The following is a 27,500-nucleotide window of genomic DNA, read 5'->3' as shown; positions in this document are numbered from 1 at the left end:
ATACTTACTCTCGCACGATTTGAACAGATATGTTTGTGGCCCAGAACACACACACACACACACACACACACACACACACACAGAAAGGGGGCGGAAGGGGGGGAGGGTAGGGTCACTGCGGCACACCACACCACACCACCACCCTAGTTAAAACCTGTTATACATTAGCGTTTTACCTGTTAGCTCTTTTGCCGTCGGTTGTATTATTATTATTATTATTATTATTATTATCAGTAGTAGTAGTAGTAGTAGTAGTAGTAGTAGTAGCAGTAGTAGGAGTAGTATTGTTGATGTTGTTGTTGTTGATGATGATGATGTTGCTCTTATTGTTATTCATTATCAGATTTTCTTGTTATCATTATTCGCAAAAAAAGCAGCAAAGGTTTATCTTTTTTCATTTCTCTTCATCTATGTATTCATCTTTGTTAGTAATGAAACTTCTCTTAGTGTAGGCTGTTGGGGTGCGTTGGTTGCACACCGAAATGTTACTTAGTCTTATACTGCACATTAAGTAGCACAGTTGTTACTTTTTTTTTGTCTTGTTTTCCCACCTATCTTAATTTCTCTTCCCCTCTGATCTTTCGTTCTATCTTTGCCGCTCCGCTCTTCAAATGATCCCTCTTTCATTTGGTCTCCACACCTTCTTTTATCATCTTGCCTCCTTATTATCGTTCCGTTTTTTCCTCTCCTGTTCCCCCAGTCACCTTCCTTCCCATCTATCATGCCTGCCTTTCCTCTCCTGTTCGCCCCATGTAACGCTCTCCGTCTAAGTCCTTGACCCTCTGCCTTTCCATCTTTCCTCGTCTTCTCTTCTCCCTTCCTATCTTTCCCATCCTTTTCCTTTCCTTCCATTTTCTCTCCTTCCTTTCCCCCTCGCGTTCCATTCCTACTCATTCTTTTTTCCTCCTATTTCTTTCTCTCGCTCTGGTCAATTTTCTTTTCTCTTTAATCACCCTTCTCGTTACCTAGTTTTAGGCCTCCACACCTACTGGAGTAAATGTAAAAACCTACTGCGTTTCCTCAGTCTCCATCTTCTCGCTTCATTCTTTCCTCCAGACCCAGTCAGTTGGGAATCATACCTCTGCTTCTTCAGTTCACTTCACACTTGGGGCATTGGTTCTGTGGGTGATTTTTTGTATGGGGTTGAGGGTCATAACCATACAAACTCAAAAATTTGGGATCCCATGTTCTGTTATATTCACTTATCATCACGGCAGTTTATACAGAGGTATGTTAGTTAACTGTAAGTGTGTTAAGACCATCCTCCACTCCATAGACAGTGTTGACAATCTCTCTTTTTTTTACCTTCATCTGTTCTCCCCTCCTTCCTTCTCTCTCTCCTTCCCTCTCTTCCTCTTTCCCCTCACTTCCCTCCTTCTCTCCACTCTTCCCCATTCCGGTTCGTTTCCCTCTCCCCTCCTTAACTCTCATCTGAATACGCATAATATTTCTCTGCCCTCTTTTTGCCAGTAGATTATCCGTTTTGCGAGTGTTCCTCCTTTCTTCCTCTACCTCTGTCTTCATTCACAGTCCATTCTCATACCCTCTCTGTGTCTCCTTTTTTTTTTGTCTCTGCATTCCTCTCTCTTCTTATTTCCCCCTTTCTCTAGCTATATTCCTTCCTTACTGCCCTTTCATTATTTTCTCTCTTCCTTCCAGTCTTCCCTTCTCCTTCCATGCTTTCCCCTCTGCCCTATCTCCCGTTTTCTTTCCCTTCATCTTTTCATCAGTTACTCAGCCACTGTCCTCCATCCCTCCTCCTCTTTTCTCGTTTTCTCTTATCTCTTTCCTAATCTCAGCTTTTCCCATCCTCTCTTTTTCCCATTATTCTCCTCCTCTACCACTTCCTTAACTTCTATTCCCCACATCCTATTTTGCTCCTTCCTTCCTTAGCCCCGCTCTTACTCCCCCACCACCACCCTCCTCTCCACCCCCCCCCTTTCACTTCATCTCACCACCACCTAACCACAGATATCGCCTTTCCATGTTCCCATACCTCAGTCATCCTGCCCATCCATCCTTTCCTCCCCTTCTAACCCCTCCTGTCCTCCCAGTCTTCCCTTCCTATCTGCCTCCCTCCTTCGCTCTCCTTTCCTACTTTCCACCCAGGTAAAGTACTCTCCACTTCCCTCCAACTCTTATTCCTTGTCCCCCCACCCCCACCCCTCCTAACCAGAGAGCTTCCTTCCCCTTAGTTCTTCATTGTTTTCTCTCATTATCTGTCTCCTGTCGTTCTCCCCCCAACATTCCTGTCTCCGTTTGCATTCCTCCTGTTCATCCCAGATTCTCTCTTGCTCCCCCACCCCTACCGCTCCTCAACCTCCCTCATCTTTACACACACACACACACACACACACACACACACACACACACCTCATCTCTTGACCACAAACCATCTTCCTCATTCCTATCCAGTGGCCTCCAACCTCCGTCTCATCTCCCTCTGCTCCCACATTAAATCCCCCTCCCCCCCATTATTGCACCCCCACTCCCCATTGTATCTCCTCCTCCCCCCTTGCCCCCTTGCACCCTCCCCCTCCTGTTCGTGACTGCCGGGGGGGGAGGGGGCTGGAGGGAGTGGTGGAGGATTGGAGGAGGATGTTACCGGTAGGCTAGACAAGGTTGTCTCTGAAAGTGATGGGAATGAGAGAGAGAGAGAGAGAGAGAGAGAGAGAGAGAGAGAGAGGCGGAAAACACTAGAGAAAGTGACGAAGATAGGAAGATAGACAAACTGAGGGAAGGAAGAAGGGATGATACCAAATGAAATGGAAAAAGGAGGAAGCAAAGGAAAGATAAAGAATGAAAAAGAAAACCAAACGAAGAAAAAGAAAGATAACTGGATAGAAAGACGGAGAGAATAAAGCAGTTGTCGACAGGTGGCGGGGAAAAGGTGCGAAATTAGGAGCACGAAACAAAAGAGAGAAATGAAGAAGAAAAACTAGAGAGAGAGGAGAAGAAAGGAGAGACAGCCAGAAGGAAAGAAATAAAGAAGTCGAATGAAAGACAAGAAGAAAAGAGAAGAGAAACAAAGCACATGAGAAGAGAAGAGAGAGAAGAAAGGTAATTGAAGAGAAGAATGAGAGGAAAGAAGAGATCCCGGATGGAGAGGGGGAAGGAAAGGAAGAAACCAAATAAATAAGAACCAACGAAGAAACGGGAGAAAGGGAAGAAGGAAAACAAGAGCACTGAGGAAGGGAGGAGCATTACTGAGGAGATAGAATGAGGGGAAATAGATGGAGAGAAAGGAAGAAGGAAAAGAAGAAACCAAATAAAAATCAGTAAGAAAAGGAATGCAAAAACGAGAGAGATAAAACAGAAACCGAAGGAAGAAAAGAGGAAAGAAATAAAGAAAACTGGATGAAGGGATATAGAAAGATGGAGGAAGGAAGGAGAGAAACCTAATGAAACGAACGAAGACAGGAAGAAACAAAAGGAAGTGGATACCTTGAGATACCTGGAGAGTAAGAACAAGAAGGACGGAGAATATCGACAGAAGGTGGAAGCCGCGGGAAAAATAAAAAATAAAAATGGCTTGACTGTTGGCTGGAAGAGTGACAGATCGACAGCTGGAGAGAGAGAGAGAGAGAGCAGTTTTGAAGACAAAACACATTATACACTTTCATACTGGGTTTATTATTAAAACTTAGCAGCATTAATGTAAAACTTTATTGTGTAAATTTTGTAATAACACACACACACACACACACACACACACACGTTGATAATGGCCCATCAACTGCCACCTGCTCGGAAAGAAGAAGTATGGGAAACCGCTAAATGAAAAAAAAAAAAAAAAAACGAAAAAATAGAAAATTCTGTAAAAGTTAAGCCTGAATAATTAGACAGGAAGGATGGCAAACTGACAGCCCGGGGAAGGGGGAAATTAAAGCACGGAAGGAAAGAGAGAGAGAGAGAGAGAGAGAGAGAGAGAGCTCTACCCTCGTCTGCAAAAGCATATTCTGTCTGGGTCAGAGTGGGGAATGTGGTAGGCTGAATGGATATCATGAAACATGGTGGAAATAAACCCTTATGTGCCTCACTGGAGGAAGTACTGGTGCTGGTATGAATAGGAGTGAGATACTGTCATCAGTACAATTAGGTGTTAGATAAGATTTTGAAAAATGGGAAAAATCCCTATTGTCTTGGTACTTTGCAAAGTAGGGGACTTCGCAAGGAATGTGTTAGGTAGATACCAAATAGGGTGTTGTTTCTTTTTTTTTTCTTTTTTTCTTTTCACAGTCCACGATCTCAAACGTCAGGTACTGATAAATACAGTGAGATGTGCAGCTATAAGAACAGTGAAATATTAGATACGTCCACGAAGGTACAGTCAGCTATAAAAATCATTTTGTCACTCTTGCTTCTTTTTCATCGGTGGATTCCTAGAGGCTTGTATGTGAAGTAAGGACAATAGGTCCATCTGTGGGTACTAATATGCATCTTTGTCCACTACGTGTCATTCAAGCATCTACGGCGTGATTCCAACAACGATAGAGGCAGAAGAAACGAAGGGACTCTTAATACCTGACTATACTTCAACAGAAACAGTCATTGCTTGGTAGCTGTATGAATTTGTAAGGAATTAAATATTGATATTTATAGGGAACATAAATTCCCAGTTAGTTAAAGGAAAAAGAAAGATAAGTTAAAGGAAAAAGAAAGATAAATTCAAGTGTATGGACGTAGCAGTCTTAGCGTCTAGTATGCAAAAAGAAATTTACATAATTATCAAATCGGAATGAACTTATGGCTTTACTCAGTAGTGTGAAAGTAGACGTTCCTGTCATCAGTGGGCGGAGATGAAAAGAGACACTTGAGAATTTATGGTCAAATTCCAGATTCTGGTGTAATATATGCTTGTGTCGTATTGTTTGGGAAAATTGGGGGGGGGGGATAGCTTGAAAAAAATCACTAAACTTTTACGGTAAAATACGAAAGTAAAAAGACATACAGAAACTACTTGGGCTGAAATGACACCGGTAGGGCGACATTTGTTTTACGAATTATTTACAGACTTCTGAAATTAACTAGAGCAGATGGTTACATATCACTGTGAGGAAATTACGAAAGTAACAAACTCTAATGTATTGATAACTGAGGATTTTAATTTTTCGAGGATTTATTGAAGTAATCTAATAGGAGATGGAGATGCTGAGGAACTTTTAGAAATAGTTAAAAATAGCTTCCTCTGTCAGTATATCAGAATAAAAGTACAGTAATCATATACTGGATTTGGTTCTCTAGAATACTGAAAATAAAATTAGCCTTATATAACTGAGGGGTAACTTTGCTGTAGCAATGATAGCGAAATTAGGTTGAACTTCTTCAGTCCAGTGACTCATTTAATTTTATTCGTGCTTATCTCCTGACGTTTGTACTCAAATAATGACAGACTTTTTGAACTAAGGGAAAGGGAAATGTTCCCCTGAGCTAGACCTGATTAGATCATATAGCGCTGCTAGGTGACAAGAGGGCCTACCTCTCCCAGCATGGCAGCTACTGGGCGTGGCTCGAACTCACGACCCCCTGGTCCCGAGTCCGACGCTCTACCACTGAGTCACCCTGCCCAATGACTTTTCGAACTAGAGAGGTTAGATATAGCCTCATTAACCCCTTTTGTACAACGACACGATTAGGATGAAAAAAAAATAGTTTGGCAGTATTAAAAAAAAGAAGAGAGAGAGACGTCGTAGTGAAAGGGTTAAATTTTGTTGGAATAATATCCTCGATAACATGACAGACCCCCCCCCACACACTTTTTTAGGAAAATGTGATAAACTAAGAATGTATTTTAGAAACGTCATCCTGTTGAGATCTACTTTCTGCCGGTCGTATGGAATTTGTTACTTTCATGTTACTACATCCCTCAGGGTTGTGTGTGTGTGTGTGTGTGTGTGTGTGTGTGTGTGTTTCCTGTGACATATTGGAGGTGTGGTCCGGACGTGTTACAATGTACTGTGACTAACATGTAGGTAGCCTGTATGACGTTATTATTGTTGTTGCTGTTGGTAGTCATAATGGTGGTGGTCTTACTACCATATAAGTTTCTTCCCAGAGGACAGCGGCTTCCTAGAGCTAAATAAAACTGTCTACCGATAGTTAAAGTAATGCAGCTGAGGCAAATTTGCACTATATGTAGTTAAACGGCAAGATATTTGTTTTGCGTCCCCCCCCCATTTTTGCCATTTTAGCTACATATATCTCGTTCCCGTCACTCCAATTACTTTTTTATTTCTGCTAGGTAACCGCCAAATGATATTACTGATACATTTATTTAGCAAACTAAGGTCACGTGTTACACTTCCAGTTCGAAAAGCTTTCAGCTAAATAAATTCAATTAACAGCGAGAATAAAGTAAAAAATACTTCCGGCCATTAAGGACAGATTAAACATGTACATTGAGACTGCTGCCATACAATGAAAGCATGATGAGAGCATTGCTGGAGACACTTGGAACGAAAGTGTCAGCACTGACGGATACAGCTGGACACATGAATTCAGAGGTGCAAAAATATTTGTATCATCGTCAAAAGATTACCGAAAACAAGTCAGATGACAACACGATGGTGGCGAGTGAGAAAGCTTATTTGTAGCAGGTGCATCACTGTTATGTGAACATCGTCTCAGCTTTTCCTGTCTTCGCTTTCAAAACTTCGAGAATCATCAACACGTAAACTCACTTTCTTTTTGTCATCATTATCCTTCACATCTCACAGTCTAAGTGTGAACGATACCTTTCGGACAACGTAAAGACCTCCAGTCGAGTCCATTCCTTGTTGTGAATACAGATGACAAAAGCACAACTTTCCCCTCCTCTCACTAAGCTGTGTTGGATTAATATGGACTCATTGGTGCCACATGTAATCCATATCGCTGCTGTAATCGATTTATTTTTACCTGACGTAATCGTGCCTCTCCCACATATTGAGTACTAAGTCGTGATTACATGACATTCGATGAGCCTTGGGAAACATTAATGTCTCTGATTACTAATCAGATTGACCCTCCAGTCTGACTACACTTGGCCATCAGCTGGGCTGGAAGGGTTAGGGATCATGAACGTGCTTCCACCATGCCATTGTACCAATGTTTTTACTAGATGAATGAATTATTCTTTTCCTGCCGGCAACGTTCAGAGCACTGCGGTTGCTAATATCTTCATCGTCTTGTTCACTCACGACATTGTTGTTAATTCTCACGGTCCTGTGATCTCCCAGCTAAATAAAATAATATAATGTTACCGCAAACATGGGAGAATCAACACTATCGCAACACAATATCAAAAGTATTTCCTTTGGTATGGCCGCTGCATCACTTTGTCTTTAGTTTGTCCCAGACCCACCCGTTCCCAGAGCAGTGGCTGAGGCAAAGGTGAGGTGGCCATGCACGTTTACCCAGAAATGTTTGTGTGGGCATGGCTGCAGGATGTGTGTGTGTGTGTGTGTCATTTTTTTCCGTCCAGGCTAAGAATATGCGGTACAGTGAATGAAATAATGTAATCTGTGTATTCCCTTTCATGTAGAAGTGTTTGTACCAGGAATTTACTCTGAACATAGCACTTAACTAGATTGGAGCAAACATTTTGAAATAACAAAATGGTAGCCAGTTTTCAGAGAAGTCGCTGGGTGAGGAAAGTTTTTTGTGATGGATTCTTTGTCTCACTAAGAATTTCGCTACCGTATAAGCTAGAGTGAATATTAATGAAAAATACATCAAAATAAAACTTCCTTAAACATTTAATTTTTAAAGAGACGTGTTTAATGTCGAAAATGGCACAGATCCGTTATGAAGACTGGCGTAGAAAAAAAAATATAAATGACATCATGGGAAAGTGGATGGCGTAGGATTGCGAGTACGTTTTCTTTAATGGCTGACTGCTGTACTCTGGCGCGTGAAGGCCGAACCGCCAATACCAACCCTCTCGCTCGCCCCGTGCTCGCGGCGGGACAGTCGTGGGGTCGCGTTGGTGCTGCTGGGGTGGTCGTGGGGTCGTCTCGGGGCCGCTCCGCACTCCGTTCGCGTAGACTCCATCTCTGTGCCCAGTATTTGGACTTTATCCGTAGTTATCCATCAGGGCACCACATATTATACTGTTCTTGTCGTTTCCACGTATTGGGACTTTTTTTTTTTTTTTTTTATGCGGTGTTTATTGGCCGAAAAGGAGGGAGTGTGTGTGTATGTTGTTGTAATGACTGTTATTCGTGTTTAATTTGATTGGTTATTACTTTGTGACTGGATATTTTTATATTCGATTTTTTTTAATAGCCAATATTCCCCAGTCTTACCAAAGTATGACTGGAAAAGTAGGTCAGTAAGTTCAAGTCTTCATCACAACTGCCGTGAATTAACTGTGTTTAACAAACCTACAAATGAACTTAACTAAGTGCGAAATGTCGACTGAAATAAACCGGGAAAACTTGATGGTATACGGGAGCACTCTCTCAGCACATCATCCACGTGCTGCAGCATCGCCTACACCAGTCACATCTCCTTCGTCAACCTTGGGTATGTCCTCCCTTTCTACAACTTCTCAATGTCTACTGCAACACTGGCACACATAGACTAGGTCCCTCCGAAACTTCACAGTAATATAAGCCCGGGTCCTCCCTCATCCATAGGGAAGATTAAGGGTCTACTCTTGTCGGGATTAGAGGTTTCTTTGCACTTTTCCGAACTATTTTTTATTCATATCGTGGCTTCATGTTTTTTTTAGTGTTAGTTACACATTTTTGGGTGGATATAGCAGGCCTCAGTAACGCAAAAGACAAAAAGGTGTAATGTGCAAATATAACTGTTGTGTAAGAGTTACTACGAAGTTTCCTATGCTACATGGAATACAACCTAACACCAAGGACTGCGTGATGCTATTCCAGAACGCACCGTTTAGGGTGGTGGTAAAGTGGTAGAGGAGTGGACTGCTGACCGTATCTCGTCAGAGGCAGGGAGCACTTCGAGGATTTGCATTTCCTTGTAACTGTAATTAGTGCTCTTCCACCAAGGCCTACAGATTAAAGAGTATGCTTGCCTATGACAGAAAACGGGTCTACTCCCGCACATGACGTCATCAAGCTGACTAGACCAGACTACCTTCCTTGAGGCCATATTTGAAACATTTACTGAGATTAACACTGTGGATGTCAATCACCTACTTTGTAGATTACTTCGGCTAACGTCAGATCATGTTCAAGACTAATTTACGGCACAGTGTTCAAAATTTACGATTAAAGCTTTGGTCAATTTTATACAACTTAGAGGACTTTACCGTAGCCAAGGGTTAAGCTGCTTACCGCATAAGAATGTTTATGTTTGTATCAGTAAAGCTGGGAAACACTCCGAAGTCAAACTAGGTTGAATGATAATGTGAAATATACGAAAAATCAAATTAACTTCTGGTATTGCTGAGCTGATACGGATGTAAGCACTGGGTAAGACCTTTCGTGAATATGGGACCTGGTTGCTCTCAGGGCCGTTTTTCCAGAAGGCTTCGGAGATTCCTTAACGCCTCATTCTCAAGGATTTATCATGCACACCTTTATTCTCACGTACCGGTATGTTACTGAGGCAAACTATGGTAGTACTTACAGAGCATCAAGGTATAATACGCATAATTAATCCCAAAGAAAAATTGGGTGAGAAGCTTCTTATGTCACCTCGAGTACGGCCGTCACACCACCCACCACCTTTCATTGAGCTTGTTTCTTGTTGAGCTGGTGTTTGAATTATAATAGCGCAACGAGCCTGGACATTCTTTATTGTTTGGGTACTGTCCACTTCAGTATGAGAATGTCAGTGTGTGTGTGTGTGTGTGTGTGTGTGTGTTCTTAAATACCACCAAACGATTTCATTCAGCTGTCGGAAAGCACCCTTGCGGCGGAGGGGTTAATGAAAGCAGAATTAACCCCTTCCAGTTCAGAAAGTGTCTCCTAAGGCAAATAAAATCGTCAGTAGCAGACAAGAATGAAATTAGTCGCCGTAGTGTAGAGGTGATTCCGGCAGCAGAGTACCAATAAGTTGCATTTAACCCCATGATTCCGATGGCTTGTTTTTGTGTTTTATTCTTGCGACCCATGGATGATTTGATATAATGTAGGTTAGGAAAGTCTCTGGTATCCAAAATACTGAAATGGTTTAATGAAGGCTATACATAATCCCTTCAATTAAGTATTTGTACCTCTATTAAATCGTAAGTCTATGTACTGTACAGTACCTCTATACATCGTAAGTCCCTGTACCTCTATAACATCGTACGCAAGTAGCACGAGTCAAAAGGAAAAAGTCACTGGGCTGAAGGGGTTAATAGCGTTTCCGACATACTGGTGCTTGTTATCATTCCTGTGAAGCAGGAAGGTCACATTTTCGGCAATGCGTCCTATACCGCTGCGCTACATTCAGGCAGCCTGTGGGGGGGGGGGCGTGCTTGAGCGCGTGCGCGAGCATACATGTGCGTGCTTTACACCTCCTAGCTTTTTTGATGGATATGAATGAAACCTTTCAGGTGAGTTACTGGGAAGCTTTTCCATTAAATTCAATTTCGCAACCATGATTTTTTGGAGGGTGAACCCCCTACACCAAATTACAATTTCTCAGAAACAGTGAAACGAAGGCAGATATGACAGATGTGACACTGATATCTCAGTACATGCTATCTCGGGAACGTGACCCCTTTAATGATTCCAGGGGGTCAGCCCCCTCCCCTAAAAAAAACGAACAAATAGGGGAAAATGAGCAAATGGATTTCAGTGAAGTTTCTCAGGTCAGATCGTCTAGCTTCTTTATAATGTCTTCAACTTTATGCAGTTTTCCACCATTAAATTTAGGGGCTTCAGCCCCCTCACCAAATTAAAAATTCTCAAAAATAGTGAAAGGACGGCTGATATGGCTTTTATGTCTTAGTACAAGTTGTACAATGGACTTCCGTCCGTAATGCGATACTGGGGAGCATGATCCTCCTATGACTCTTGGGGGAGTCATCCCCTTCCCCAAAATTCAAAATGTCAGAAATAAGAGAAAGAACTGAGTGAAGCTTCCCAGGTTAGTTCGTCTGGTTACAATGAAGTTCTTCCATTACCCGGTATATACAGTTTTCCAACCATGATTTTTAGGGGGACAAGCCTCCCACCACCTTTAACATTCTCAGAAATAGTGAAATGGAAATATTCCACCGAGTTAGACGTTATTAGATCTTACAGCATTGCCAGGTGACAGGAGGGCGCTGCCCCTTCCGGCATGGCAGCTACCGGGCGTGGCTCGAACTCACGACCTCCCGGTCCCGAGTCCGACGCTCTACCACTGAGCAACCCTGCCCCCACCAGAACTAGTGAAAGGAAGGCAGACATGGATTTGAAATCTTACTTATCTTAATGCATTTTGTACAATGAATTCTCATCCATAATGCGAAACTTGGGGAGGGAAACCCCCTCCAGTGATTTTTGGGGCTCAGCCCCCTCCCAAAAATAAAAATAATTAGAAGTAGGGAACTGTGAGCACATGGCTTTCAAAGAAGTAGGCATGTACTGTATATCGCAGGACTGGGTACGCGGTTTCCGTTTTCCCTGAATGCACAGGGAGAAACTGCACATCTACTTTATCAACAGCCACAGCTGCTAGGGTGATGATGATGATGATGACGATGTGACTCCAGGCTCATTTGTACGTGGACTACAGGCTGAAGTTCTCAATTTCTTGTAGACCGAGTCCATGATCCTTCTCCTGGGGAAACAGGGAGGGCGTTGAGGGACGTGAATACAATTGGGCAGTGGAGCCACCTATGAAAAACGTGGCTCCACTGCCACAGTCTAAGTAATATCAGTGCCACCACTGGAAGGCATCCTTCTCCTGCACCTGCGGGAGAGGCATCATTAGGAAGCAATGATAACTCGAGTTCCTCCTCCACAAGACCCAACGACAAAATCGAAAACTCCTATGGTAATCAGGCAACTTCAAAACAAACGGGAAACTCCGATTCAGGTCTGCAGTTGCAACACAAACCGATGTAAATGATGCTCTCGAGTTGTGGGAATGAGAGAGAGAGAGAGAGAGAGAGAGAGAGAGAGAGAGAGGCAGGAAAACTCAGTGATAAGGGAGGTGAAGAACAAGGGGAATGAAAAAGAGATGGCGACAGGAGTAGGGAAAGGGAGGAAGCTAGATGAAGATGGAGAGAGGGAGGGCGTGGGGAGGGGGTGACGCATCCGGACCTCTGACAGTTTTATTTTATATCCAAAAATTACGGAAGGAGGGACGTCATTTCCGCCAACCAATTTTCTCGAGGTGATGAGTCCATTTTCTTTTTTTTTTACTTTGAAGGTCGTTTAGAGAATGAGCCATACGTCCTTCTTCGGATTGAGAGAGAGAGAGAGAGAAAATGATAGATACGTTGACGTGGATGGTTCATTATTATTTTTTTTTTTTAATCCGTGCGGAAGGAATTAACGTGAAGGCATCTGGGATAAGTTTGTCTCTCTCTCTCTCTCTCTCTCTCTCTCTCTCTCTCGTGAGGTTAATTAGAGAGAGAGGGGGGGAGGGTAAGACTGAACGCAGATGATAAAAAGAGAAAAGCGGAACTCTTTAAAAAAAAAAAAAAAATCAAGAAAACAAAGAAAATGAAAGGAACGAAAGAAAACGACAAATCAAAGAGGGGTAACTGCGGAGAATGTATGTTGGTCTGCAACTTGCCGATCCAAAAACGAGAGTTTGTAATTCTTGTTGGGATATTTTCTCGGGTTTCGGGAGAGTGTTCCCATAATAGGCAAAAAGATATCGGCACTGGAAGTTTTTGTATGTTTTGGTGATGGGACACGTTGAAAACACACTTTAGGAATAATGGTAGAACTAGTAATGATGGTGGTAATGATACTAAAAATATTAATGATAATGTGAAAATGTACGATATTGGTGATAATGGTAGTGGTGACAATAAATCTAGCCATTATTATGATGATGATGATGATGATCATCATCATCATCATCATAAAAACAGTAGTAGTAGTAGTAGTAGTAGTATCAAGTAATGTACTCTGTACAGCTTTACAAGGACAAATATTTCAATCATTTTAGTCTCATATTGCAATTAACTTATGTAATTAAAAAAATTTGTCTGCAGATCACTTTAATTTCATTACTAAATTTTTTCCCCTAACGAATTCAGTCATCTTGAGGTAACAATAAGGAACTGAGATTACCTGTTGTAGTCAAAGAAATGTTTTTCTCCAGAACCCTTCACAGCAGAGGGTATAATCGTCCTGAAACAGCCACAGTCAAGTCATGGTACCGTACCGAAAGCATTATGGCTGCCTGTCGACATAGAGCTATTTTAAGCAAACAGAAATATCTGTAGGGGAAATGACGGCGAATAACATGGACTGTAGAAAGGAAAATATGTATGACGATGGGAACACTTTCAAAACAGCAACTTATTTTTAGATGCAATTGTGTCCCTGGGAGCGGCCGGGTTAGTCAGTCACACCTTAAATATTTTCACACGCAAGGTGCTTCATTTCAGTGAAGCTCCATATGATGTTTCACATTAGCTCTGTAAGAATTTTCACTCGCAGTGTTTACCTTAATGAAGTCCGATGTGACGCTTCAGTCTGTGAAAGCCATGTGTGGTTCCGCATCTACCCAGTACTTCACAGCTTATTTTCACTGCATTCTTTGGAAATTTAACATGTTTTATGCAACTTAGGGGAGACTTTTCGAACTGGAGAGTTAGATGCAGCCAACAATGACGCCCTGTCTACGGTAGGGTGTTTCTTAACAAATAGAATCATCTGGTGGCAGTGAAATTATTATATAACTGACGGTCTGGGGCTGAAGCTGTTCTTAAGTAAAGACACTGGTTGCAGGGGTGATGGGGGTGGCAGGTGGTTTGGGTGAAAGGAGGGGGTAGGGGAGAAGGGGAGGCGGGTGGGTGTGAGAAAATGAGGGATGGAAACGTGTAGGTGATGCAAAGAGGAAGGGATGGAATGAGAGAGAAAGAGGGGGAGAGGGATAGGTATGACGTAAGAGTAGTGAATCGTGGAAAGAGATACCTGCTTCCGGGTGGGAGGGACAGCGGATAGGGGGGACAGCTGGTAGAGGAAAGGGGGGAGGGAGATGCTGCAAGGAGGGAGTAGAGGTAAGGAAGAAGGAAGGAGGTGTGCTAGAAGGGAAAGGAGGAAGGGAAGTTAGGGGAAAAAGGAGGCGTTTAGGGAGATTTATGATGTGTGTGTTGTTAGGAAGGGAAACTCGTAGGTAGAGAAGAAGGTCAGGTAGGTAGGTAGGTTGGTAAGTTAAATGGGAAGTAGGTAAACTGGAAAGAATAAAGGAAGAAATATAAAAAGGCGCGGAGGAAGTTGTTAAGACACTACTGACGCAAGAAGAAAGTGAGATTTTAGAGGTAAGTAGGCAGGTAGGTAGGTAGGTAGTGGAAAAAGAGGGGAAATAATGTATTTCAGTGGATCTGTAAGTTAATAGGATGGTAGGTAGGTTAGTGAGTGCAAAGATCGGTAAGTAGATGCAAGCACTGGTTAATAATTGGTAGATAACGACAGATTTAGCAGCAGTTAAGGTAGATAAGCCTAAGCACAGGACTAGGTAAAAATAGGGATAGGTTGACAGGGAGGTAAGTAGGTAGGAGCAGAGATGTTGATGTCGGTTGTGTAGGTGAATAATTAGGGGTAGGTAGGTAGAAGTTGAGTAAAGAGGTAAATGTGATAAGAGTTAGTAGGACTGTAAATGATTAGTAAATGGGAGAGTATGAATGAGGGTGAGTAGAAAGGATGTGTCGCTTGTGTAGGTAGGACGGCAGGTGAGTGGGAAAGTAGGTAAGTAGGTGTTGTGGTTACTGTGATGGATGGGTAAGTAGGCAGAGAGGGTGGTGGGAAGGGAGGCATGAATTATGGTAATGTCCAGGTAGGTGTATGGACAGTTGGCTAGGGGCGCCTGGGAAACAACAGTAGGTAGGTAGAAAATCTGGTAGGTAGATAGGTAAGTAGGCAGAATATTCAGTCGGTTAAGTAAGTAGGTATTGGGAGGTGGGTAGGTAAAGAATTAGGTGAAGCAGGTAAATATGTAGGTAGGAATATGAGTAACAAACGAGGAATTAAGCGATTAGGTACTTGATACGCGAACAGAAAGACTGTAAAATGTGTAGATTAGATACGGGTATATATGAGAGGGAAGAATAGGTAGGTAGGTAGACAGGAAATTAGGCTGTCAGGTAGGCTGGTAAATAGCTAGTTGATGGAAAAATGTGGAAGTAGGGAGACTGTGATATTTAAGGGAAGCACGGAGTCAAGTAAATAAAGTGATAGATAGGGAATTAAGTTAGGTAGAGAGGTAGGTAAGAAAGTGTGTAGACTGGTAGCAAAGTAGGAAGATTGGTATGCTGGTAGGTAGGTAAGCAGATATGGAATGAGACACTTGCATAGCTAGGCAGGTAAGAAAGTAGGAAGATTAGGTTTGGAAGTGCGTGTAATTTGAGAAAAGTAGGTTGCAGGTTGGTGAATAGGTAGATTATTTTAAGATGGCGATATGCAGGTAGATGGGGCAGTCAGTAGCTAAGGTGGCAGGTGGATAGAAAAGAACAGGGTAGATAGATATGGAGAGAAGCAAAGCGAGAGAGGTAAGGTGAAGAAAGGAAATACTGTACAGTAAGACAATGGAGGTAAAGACAGAAGAAATGAAAAGCATAATAGGGAGGAAAGGGGAGAAGGACGAAGGAGTGAAACTGGAATAGGGAGATAAATGTAGGAGGCGGGTAGAAAAATGATAAAGAAGTGGCAATGAAATGGAAATAACGGTATAGAGAAAGAGAAGAGAATTTGACAAAAATGGGAAAGAGGAATGGGAAGCTGAGGGAGTAGACAGGAACGACAATAGGTGAGAGAGGGATAGGAAAAAAAAAAAAAAAAGGAAGGAGAGGATATAAATACAGTAGTAATGAAAAGGATAAGATGGTTGTAGAGAGAGGCGGGGGGCATGGGAAAGGGTGGGTGTGTGGGAGTGGGAAGAAGTGGGCTAGGTAGGTCCGGGAATAGATGACGTGGCTAGCTGATGAGATAGTGAAATTGAAGTGTGTGTGTGTGTGTGTGTGTGTGTGTGTGTGTGCGTGTGTGTGTGTGTGTGTGTGTGTGTGTGTGTGTGTGTGTGTGTGTGTGTGTGTGTGTGTGTGTGAGAGAGAGAGAGAGAGAGAGAGAGAGAGAGAGAGAGAGAATATAACAATCGGAGGAAGTAAGAAATAAGAAAGAGAACGAACAGGAAGGCAGATAAGGAACTGATAGAGCGTCAGAAAGGTATGGTCTGTTCACTGTGACGATGCTCTTTGTTTATCTTAATTCGTGTCACTGCTGGGCAATTTTAATCAGCTAAGAATTTACAAACAATCTACGTTATCCTTCTCAGTACAATATTGTCTTTACTCGGCAGGGGCGAACCTCTTGTACTGAGTGGGTTATAAACAATCCACACAAACCCTTTCACTATGGTAGCATCTTTTCTTCTTATTCTCCTTTCTGCTAGACGATTTTATTTAGCTTAGGAAACATTCGTGGCAATGAAGGTTTAATCTCCTGTATTATGGCGTCTTTTGTAGTGTACTCTTGCTGTTCTTAGGCTTTTTACAGTGCATGGGAGAGCTTCAGCTAGTGCAGGGTTTAGTGAGCTGTATGTGTAGCCCATCGAACAGGAAAGAAAACAGGAATAAAATGACCTAGACGGCATCGTGCTGAAGAGGCTAAAGGGGTGGAAGAAAATGCAGGGATGTCCTCGAAGTGGTTATCCGCCAAGGATACGGAAGATTACCGGAACAGACGTGAGGTGGAGCGAGAGAGAGAGAGAGAGAGAGAGAGAGAGAGAGAGAGAGAGAAGAATACGGAAAGGTAATCAAGGGAGCCAAGATGAGGAAGGCCCTTGACCTTGCAGCACAACAGGGAAGAGGAATAACATTGAGTAATGTTTAGTGCATGTTTAGCCATTTATATTATGGCCTAGTGAATTCCCGCGGCTAATTCTAATACCTGACGCTGGCTGGAGTAATATGTATAGGTGTGAGTTGTTTGGTGGAGGATAAGAGGGGGAAGGAGGTGGTTATGGTGGGGGAGAAGGGTTATGGTGAGGATGTGAAGGTTATGGTGAGGATGTGTAGGTTATGGTGAGGATGTGAAGGTTATGGTGAGGATGTGGAGGTTATGGTGAGGATGTGAAGGTTATGGTGAGGATGTGTAGGTTATGGTGAGAATGTGTAGGTTATGGTGAGGATGTGTAGGTTATGGTGAGAATGTGTAGGTTATGGTGAGAATGTGTAGGTTATGGTGAGAAAGTGGAGGCTATGGTGAGGATGTGGAGGTTATGATGACGTCAGTAAGTGAGGAGAGTTAAAAAGATGAAGCTAAGTCACCAAACTCAAGCAGGAATGAGATGAGGTAAGAAAATTGAAGTAGCGATACTAAAATAATAAGATATGTGCCGTAGATGGAGAGGAGGGCATGAGGGAGAGGCAACGAGGTGAGGCGAAGTGAGGTGGGCTGAGATATGAGGCGGAGAGGTATGCCGAGGGAGGGTTGGGGGAATGAAGGAGAGGAGAGGGCTGAGACGCTGGCAGGTTATGAGGGAGTAAGCCAGGAAGCAAGACAAGATTTGTATGTATATATTTTGATAGTCGCATATTGCACACATCCTGTGGCGAAGGCTTCAGATTTATAGATGCACAGGGCTAGAATCTTGGCTTCATAATGTACAGGATAACGTGTTCAGAGAAACAGGAAGGCAGGAAAACAGTCAGGCAAGCAGGTAAACGGAATGGAGCAGAGACTGAGGATGAGAGGGTGAGGCAGGAAGGGTGTGAGGAAGGCAGGGTGGGTGGATGGGTGGGTAGGAGGTAGGGAGGATGGGTGGGTAAATCAACCTTGACTCCCAGCACAAGGCCACCACCATCACGCCCATCGACCATCTTCACACAAAACCACCAATTACGTCTGCCAGTTATTCACCCGAGCCTCCTTTACCAACATATACCCTCCCCCCGAAAGACTATGGGGGACATTTAATTGTACTAATTATCGTATCTACTTCTTAGCCTTTCAAATTCTCAATCATCGTAAGTTGTTCATACCATGTAAGGTTGGTAATGTCTTGAATTATCATGAGTTCTCTTTTCATATAATCTTAGGTCATTCCGGAAGAGTGTTATACAGGGGCATACATAGTGCTGCTGAAGCTCACAGGAATGAAGCTGCCACACTTCCTTCCATCCAAAATTGTTCCATAAAAAAGACACACTTGAACAACAGTGATCTGTATTAGCTTATCAGAGTTTTAATATATAGCTGTACTATGGTTGATACTTTTACATGATTGAGAACTCTCCATTACGTAAGAATAATATTTTATGATATGCAAAAGAAAAATTATGTAATTGAATATCTGAAGAAAAGCGATCTAACTTTTAAGAGTATTCATAATAATTACCTCCCAGCAAAGACATGTTTCACCTAAGCACTTTGAAATAGTGGATAAGTTAGTGTTCAGCAGAGGTGTCTGTGTATGTTCATAAGGCAGCCATTACGCGGTGTGCACTTCCCCTGCCACCCATTATCTGAGGCTGATTGGCATTGAAACTATGCTTCATAATAACCTGACCTTAAAATATGAATTTCATTGTCAATTTTCTCGGGAACTCAGACACCTCAAAATTTGCCACTGCACCCCTGCTGTTATGGTAGAAATTTTGAAAAGCAAATATTAGAATAGATATGTATCGCTAAATCTATATCTATTTCATTTTTTCACTTTTCACTTATCAGATACAATTATTTTCCCTATATGCCTTTAACGGAGCTATTGTATGGTGTTTTGCCGTCTGTCTGTCCAGGAGCCCAGGATTCGATACAGACAGTTGCGGAAATATAAACGGAGTCCCGGTAGTATGTGCTTTCATATGCTGGAGTACGAACGTTCTCGGTCTGTTGGTTCATCCCAGTGACACATACCGACCCTGATTCAGACAAGTAGCCATTGCAACACTGCGACTTTCATATGTACTGCTTTCACTTCGGACACCCCCTTTCCATTTGTGCTTCGCCAGTATGGGTAGGATAAGTCTGGCTACCACTTATCCACCAAGAAGGTTCGGTTCTGTAGTAAATCTCATAATATGTAACGCTACGGCCAGAGACTCAATACAGTACATTTTGTTTTATCATGAGCTCTTTTTTAATCTATTTGCACAGGTCCTAATTATTTATGCACACTTAATTATTCATATCATCCTTCAGTAACACCCTAGAATATTCCAGAAAGTTATGATGGCCTGGCTATTTTAATATGATTAGCTGTTTACAGCATCTATAATTTTCTGCGCACTCCTCATTTATTTTTGTGCTTTTAATCTGTTAGACCCGGTGATTCACACTGTCCTCCAATAACACTTAGTTTATCCCGGTACACCAGCATTAACGATTTTATATTTTTCCACTTCCTCTCCCCTGCATCCTGGAGACGTCTTTTTCATTTTTTCTTGCCACTCCTAGACGATATTGATTTAGCTTTGGTGTGACATTCTTAATTTAGGGGTTAGATAATAGCCTTCATTAGCCTAGTCACTGGTGTGGCCCAAATATAGACTGAATATGGCTGAATTAAATCGCCAACAATATCAAGAATAAAAGGTGGGGTTAATTATTTCTGCCCTCCTCAGCACTAACCACCCAACACTATTTATCCTTCTATTTCATCAGCGTTAGTTTTTATAACACAGGGAAGATTATCAAACACACCTTGAAGTAATTATCATTCACCTACTCCTTAATTATCCCTCCCCCTCAATTTCACACACAGAATCCCGGAATAATTACACCTATTAGTCACCCCACATTCCCGTGCCCTTCATCCTCCCCAGTAACATCTCAGACTATCACTGGAATTATCAAGTACAGATGTCAGTTACCCCCTTCTCCGTCCTCACTGGAATTATCTTGCCCAGGCGTCAGTTATCTCCCCTTCCGTAATTATTCAGGCCATCCCCCCATCCCAGCGATGGCCCTCCCTGGCGGTCAAAATTTTCGCTTTCTGAGTATATACTTGTGGCAATAATTGGCGTGAGTGTGGAGCCGATCATTATTCTGGTGAGAAAGACGTTCATAATTACCTGTCGCGCACTTGGTTAACCTTGAGATGAGTACACCGATACACAGATAGATAGGTATAGATAAATGACACATATACATAAGCATACCGCAAAAACAGGTAGGCAGGCATATACATACATAGCTACATACATAAGGAAGAAGAGAAGGAAAGTTGGAGACAGATAAAAACATTGTATGTAGATTGTGTGTGTGTGTGTGTGTGTGTGTGTGTGTGTGTGTGTGTGTGTGTGTCTGTGTGTGTGTTTCGTCAGCTCGGTATGAATAATTTTGTTCATTCATTGATTGCCAGACGCCATGTATCCCAAACGGGGTGGCCAAGGGCTTAGAGTTAATTGTTTTACAGGGAGGGGCACTAATCCTCCACCAACCCCACTTGATACGTAGGGATGCCAACAGCATCTGGTGTTCCCAGGCGGTCACCCATCCAAGTACTAACCAGACCCAACGTTGCTTAACTTCGCTGATCGCACGGGAAGCGGTGTACTCAACGTGGCATCATCAATGATATTCGAAAAAAATAAAAAATAAATACAGCTAAAAATATTCCTAGGTTCATTAATATATACGCAGACAACATAACAACGTTTTCTGAAGTAAGTTAGAATTATTTATATTTAAAAAAAATTATATCGTAATACATACTTCCATGGACCATTTCAGTCAGTGTACTTCCATGTATTTACATGCATGAATTCAAGTTTTTGATTCACTGCTAAAGTTCACATCCCTCGTTCCATAACCTTTATCACAGGTCGAACCAAAATACCAGTGTGATAAACAGTTGTGGTCCGGGGCGGGTGTGAGGCCATGGCATCTCTGTTCTTACAATAAACAAGTCTCATTATAGATCAGGTATTATCAGAAGTAACTTTTTTTTTTTTTAAGTATTTCTCAACATATTATTCACTTTGGTTTTGTTATGAAGTGTTTGGTAGGTGTATGAGTGAAGGTGAAGGAATAAAGAAGCAGTTTTATACATTAAGTTCAAGATAGTTTATGAACGCAGCCTTTTATCCAAAAATGAGTCACAGCTATAATCCCTTCACCTTAGCCTGGCCCAGATTTTCATCGTATGATAGCTTATTTCATGTAGCCTGGTGGCAAAAGAAAACAAAAAAAAAGTGCTACGGCACTACACCTTTTCCACATCACGTCATCGTGTCTAGCATCATATTTTTGTGTAAATCTCTTGTTATAACTAAGCATACTCAGATTTTAAAAAAGATAGTCGAATGAAAAGAATGTATTTTTCTATTCTATCTATCCAGTACAAGGAGAATAAGGTTGATTGCGTCACATATTCTTCCTGCGTCAGTTATGTTACCAAGATAGGAACACCTTGCAAGGGGAAGTGGCCAGGTAGGGGCAGGGTTAGGGATGGAGGGACGGTAGGAAAACGGTATGGTGAGGGAAGGGGCAGTATGGTGGAGGACGGGAGGGTGTGGTGAAGATGGGGTAGTTATGGTGAAGATGGAGTGGTTTTGGTGAGGATAGATTAGTTATGATGGAGGTCATGGAGTTTTTGGTGAGGGAAGGGGAGGGTATGGTGGGGGCGGTATGATGGAGAATGGGTAGGGTAAGATTTTGATGGGGTGATTAAGATGGGGATGGGATGATTATGGTGGAGTATATGTTAAGGAGTGAGGGGTATGGTGGGGAAGGGAAGTATGGTGATGGGGTGGTTATGGTGGGAATGATCATGGTAGCGGAGCGGAGGGTATGATGGGGATGTGGAGGGTATGATGAGGGAAGGGAAGGGTGATGGTGAAGGACTGAAAGTTACAATAGAGAATGGGGAATATTTTGGTGAGTATTCGAGAAACAGGACAAACCTTGATGATGATATGGTTGTAGGATGGAAAGGCGGTGGTTTAGTGGTAATGAAGAAGGTGGAGTGGTGTGGTGGAAAAGGACTGGGTTACCCTCGTCACCCCATTTTTTTTTCTTTTTTGTTTTTTTTGTATGTTTCGAAACAGTTTGACTCAGATTATACACATTGTTAATCATTTATCCCGTCAGTGCATGAGGTCATTCGTAAGCTATAAAAAAAAAAAAAAAAAAAAAAAAAGTTACGGTGAGTAGAGTACGATACGGATTACGTCATGGTATGGAAGGACAGCGTGAAGAATGGAAGCAATATAACGATGGTCAGAAATGGGGAATATTTATCAGAGAAATGAGACAGCTTGGACAGAAAATTTGAATCATAATACAAGAAAGAATGAATACCATGATGAGCTGCTTTTAATAAGTTAATTCTTTCAACTCGATTATGTATTTTTTATTTTAAATATTGATGTCTCCAAATAATTTTATTCAGCTTTGGAAAGACAAATGACAGTAGTGAAGGGGTTGATGGGAGCAATATCTAACCTCGCCATTTCGAAAATATATCCCTAAAGTGAATGAAATCGTCTAGAGAGAGTGGTAACAAGATGGTATTATAGAGCGACGAACTTGAGAGGCGAAAAGAAAATGATGGTGAAAATAGAGTGTAGCTGGAAATAATTATGGCCAAGAATTACCCCTTAGCACGAGGAAGGTCCCTGACTGGCGGATTAATATAACATGAGCTGAGAGGAGAAGCAAAGGTCAGAGAAGAGGAGGCAGGAGAGAGGAAGGCTGGGAATATGTCAGGGAGAGATTAGAGAGGTTTGAGGAAGTCTAGGAAAATGGTGGCGGAAACTGAAGGAATGGTAGGGGAAGCTGGGGAAATAGTGGGGAAAGTTGGGGAAGTGATGGGGAAAGTTGGGGCAATGGTGGGAAAAGGTGGGGAAATGGTGGGGAAAGTTGAGGAAATGGTGGTGGAAATAGGGGAGGAAGATCAGGAAATGGTGGGGAAGCTTGGGCAATGATGGAAGGTTGGGGAAATGATGAGGAAAGTTGGAGGAAATGAAGGGGGAGGCAGAAACAGTGGTGTGAAGGCCGTGGAAATGTAAGGGACCGATGGAGATCTTGGGAAAGCTGGTGAAATGGTGGTGAGAGCTGAGAAATTATTAAACTTCCAGGGAAGAAAGATGGGGGAATTCTGAAGAAATGTCAGAATCTAGGAAATTTCACACAGTATCTGGGAAAGCTGGGACATCATCGGGGAAAGTTAGACAATACCTAGGAGAGATAGATCGACGATGGAAATTTTTTATGGGTAAGGGAAGAAAGCACAGGGAAATTTGAAGGGAGGTTATTGAATTGTCTAGGGGAGTTAGGACAGGGAAGTTAAGGAACTGTTGGGAGAAACTGGGAAATTCCTAGAGGTCGGAGAAGAAACGCTAAGAAATTTTAAGTCTTGGAAATATATACAGAATTAGGACCATTTATACGATATATAGGAAAGTTAGAGGAATGCTAGGAAAGTAAGGCATTTTTAGTGGTCAGGGGAGAAAGATGAGGACATTTTAAGGGAAATTGCAGAAATATCTAGGGAAATTAGGACTTTGGAAAGGTTAGAAAAAGTGGCAGGGGAAGTAAAGAAATTTTTAGGGATCACAGAAGAACGAAAGGAAAATTCTAGTGGAAGTAACTGGAATCTGTATGTTATGGAGTAGGTAAGAGACGTGTGTAGTGTGATTAGTGAAGTTTGAGAAGACAAGTAATATGCCAGATAAATGCATGACAGTATCTTTGGATGTCATTGTGACGGAAAGAGGGATGAAGAAAATTTTGGGTCAAGGAAACTCGTAAGAAGGAAAAGGAAATTGTGGGGAGAAGGATGGAAATGCCTAGGAAGGAGTAGGTAAGTTCAAAAACTCTATACATGAGGACAAAAATTTTTAAAAAGATTAAGATGCGAAAGCTTAAAACATTCCAGGATGAGAAACAAGAACAATATATAAAAGTCATGCATGAAGGTTAGGGAACTGCAGGGAAGATAAACAAGTTTTACTGAGACTAGGGAACTCTGCAGAGGATGGAGGGAATTCTAGGAAGGGTAATGTATATGTCTGCAAAATATAAGTCGACAGGAAAGGATAGGTAAGTTCAGGTCAGGTTAGACATACCAAGATAGTACAGAGAGAAAATGCTGGCAAAATAGGAGATGTAAAATACTATAAAGCATTAGGACAGTTTGGGGAAGAATAGCTAATGTTAATGTTTGTAGGAATGAACAGGAGTTGAGGAAGACTGGGATTTAAAAGAGGTCATGAAGCTGGTAAGAGAGATTAGGAGGAGGATCATATTTGTGCCTATCAAGTGCACGAGGGTCAGAAGTAAGACAGTGAATTATAATTGTTTCACCATCTTTCCCTGGAACACGACCCCTTACAGTCGGGTTAACATCAAGGTCCCCAATCGTCCTGCTAGCTGACCAAGGACCAGAGGGTTACAAACAACACGAGGGTCATTCAGACAGACACTCAGTCAAGTCTTAATCCCTACTATAGTTTTTCACCTTAACTTGGTCTATATTTTCGTTCTTTTGCAATCTCTCTCTCGCAGCTCAGTGGCAGAAAAAAACAATGCTAAGGCTCTACGTTCTTTCCAAAGCTCTTCTTCCAGACAAACATCGTATTCTGTTGTTACTTTGTTGTTACAGTTAAGCATTCAGGATGAAGAGATGAAACTCTCAGTCAAGCTAGAGTAAATGGCGTAAAGAACGTGGCCTGCAAAATTCGAGTATACGTTATATTTAGGTCCCCATTTGCACTACAGGAGTGAGCAGTGAGCATCGATAAGTGGAGAAACACACTTTGTCCTACAGTCTTACTGGTTCGAGATTTTATAAGATTATGAAGAGTGAAGGAACAGCAGAGTCGAGAATACAACTGAGGAAGATGTACGAGTGTTTTTCCTGAACCTTACTTCCGTCTCTAAAGGGAGTGATGAGAGGGAGTAGGAGGGTGTGTGGAGAGGGAGATAAGGAGAAAGAGAGGATAATAATAGTAATAGAAGACGTGACGGAGTGGAGAGAGAGAGAGAGAGAGAGAGAGAGAGAGAGAGAGAGAGAGCAGAACTTAACCTTGAGGCGGCGGTGGGTTTGTCAGAGGTGGATAAGGTCGTCTGTCGTTAGCTGGAACAAAATACAAAACATTAGTCACTATTTTTTTTTCTTTTTAACCTTCTGAACTCGAGGACAGCTTTAAAAGATTTCTGTTCAGCTTGGTGGCGCTGTCTACTACTGAAGTGTATAATGGAGGCAATGTTACCTCCCCAAGGTTGGTAAGTCTCTCCTAAACTGAATGATAATGTGAGGGGACAAGTGGTGGAAAAAATATATACGTCATCGTGGTGCAGTGAACTTTTAGGCTGCGACATGTCACTATGAGCTGGATAAAACTGTGTGACGTTAGATCAGGTAAATTACAATGTTGGCAGTTGACAGTGACATTTAGGTAACCCCCACATCGGCAGACAGTTATCATCGCAGCTCCCGTTTCCTCTTTTCTGGCTATCAAACATACACTTTCATGCAACTTGATAAAGACTCCCCAGCCGGGTTTGATCCATAAGGCATTACACCCACACAGGGGATAGAAGCTGACCGGGCCGAGTTCCTAGCCCGGGGCCTTGACGTATATGACTGAGTGAAAGAATTAGATGATACATAGATGGAGAGATAAGGAAATACCTCCAGTACAGAACAGGTTAATGAAGGCTTCAGCTAACCTCCTGCAGCTGGTAAAATTTCTCAATCTGAATAAAATCGTCTGTAGGCAGCAAGAATGTAATGGACAAATACGTCATCAGGCTGAGGGGGCTAAAAAACAAAACAATACGCTGACTGTCTATGCATTTTTGCTCGCCATATCTGTCACTCCTGGGGAATAGTTTGTATTATATTTTTGCTGCCAACAGATAATCTTATTTTACTCAGCTTAGGAAAAACCTCTCACAGCGGAAGGGTTCAAAACGTCCATTAACCTCTTTACCAGGAAAGGATTTGCCGAACTGTTGCACACACACACACACACACACACACACACACACACACACACACACACACACACACACACACACACACACACACACACACACACACACACACACACACACACACACACACACACACACACACACACACACACACACACACACACACACACACACACACACACACACACACACACACACACACACACACACACACACACACACACACACACACACACACACACACACACACACACACACACACACACACACACACACACACCAATAATTTCTGGCTTTATTTTATTCTTGCCACCATGAGGCAATTTTATTCAACATACAGCCCAGCTTTGGCAGTGGCGGGGTTAGTCAAGGCTAAATGTGACCTCTCCAGTTCAACAAATCTGTCCTAAACTGAACAGAATCGACAGAAGACGATAAGCATTTTACAAAAAAAAAGTATCACCAAACTGAAGGGGCGATATAGATATGTCTAATTCCACAGAACTCTTTACAACGTTACCTTCAACCTTTTTAAGTAACTCCTTCAATCAGGGGACGTCAATTATATTTTATTCTTGCAACCTCGATGCGATTTTACTCACCTTTGATAAGATTCCGACGTGTTGTTTATGTGCCACCCCTGTCTGCCTGATCGATAAGGGTTACGTGCAGCTTTTATTAACCCCTTCATAGTGATCGCGTAGGTCTTGTGTTCCTTCCAAACTTATGACGAATTGATTTAGCATATGGGATTTTTTTTCCTGGAGGACTTGCCTTGTACATAACCAATTAACCCTATTAACACAAGATCTTTCGTAGGCAAAACACATTCGTCAGGAAATAGCAGAGTCTGTATACATCACCATATTGAAGAAGTTAACCCCTACACAGCCACACCTTTCTCCCCAGGCTGAGGATGGTCGAGGGGAAACACAAATAAAGCAAAAAAGAAGAAGAAAGTCACTGGCTGAATTTATCTGATTGTTTTACAGACACGTTTGGGATTTGATTGCCCTTTGTGTCACCTTTGCTTTTTATCTCAGGTTACTTTTTTTTTTTTTTTTTCATTTATAAGGCGTCTCTTTAATTATCACACCTTGAACTTCCTTTCATGAAACATTTTTTTTTTTTTTTTTTTTGGGGGGGGGCTTGTGATGACCTTACGTATGTTTTCCTGCGACACTCAGACTAATGAAAGACATCTGAGGTTAATCAAGCTGACAACGCTACCACGCTTACATTAACTTTTATGCTCTCTCTCTCTCTCTCTATGTATATATACATCTATCTATCTATCTATCTATATATATATATATATATATATATATATATTTGTCTGTCTTCTTTCTTTCCTCAATTTTGCTCTCACCCCATTTCTTCTTTCTCCCTTCCTCTCATCTGTTTCTCCTTGTTTGTTGAGGAGAGAGAGAGAGAGAAAGAGAGAGAATGATGATGATAATGGTGAAGAGAAAAATACAGGTTTCGATGAGGATAAGTTGAGACAAA

The 27,500-nt window shown here is 42.1% G+C and overlaps 1 protein-coding gene and 1 pseudogene across 1 annotated transcript in view; one reads left to right on the top strand and one right to left on the bottom strand.

Moving 5' to 3' along the window:
* LOC145401040 (uncharacterized) overlaps nt 1–27,500 on the top strand; it is a 142,107-nt gene that overhangs the window by 70,055 nt on the left and 44,552 nt on the right. The window lies entirely within an intron of this gene.
* On the bottom strand, nt 20,511–20,629 carry LOC145402813 (5S ribosomal RNA; annotated as a pseudogene).

Source organism: Coenobita brevimanus, chromosome 6 (genome assembly GCF_032717465.1).
Source record: "Coenobita brevimanus isolate Jiangsu-jjx chromosome 6, ASM3271746v2, whole genome shotgun sequence".
Classification (NCBI taxonomy): domain Eukaryota; kingdom Metazoa; phylum Arthropoda; class Malacostraca; order Decapoda; family Coenobitidae; genus Coenobita; species Coenobita brevimanus.
The sequence above is the reverse complement of the archived record's forward strand: the minus strand, read 5'-3'. Positions and strand labels throughout refer to the sequence as shown.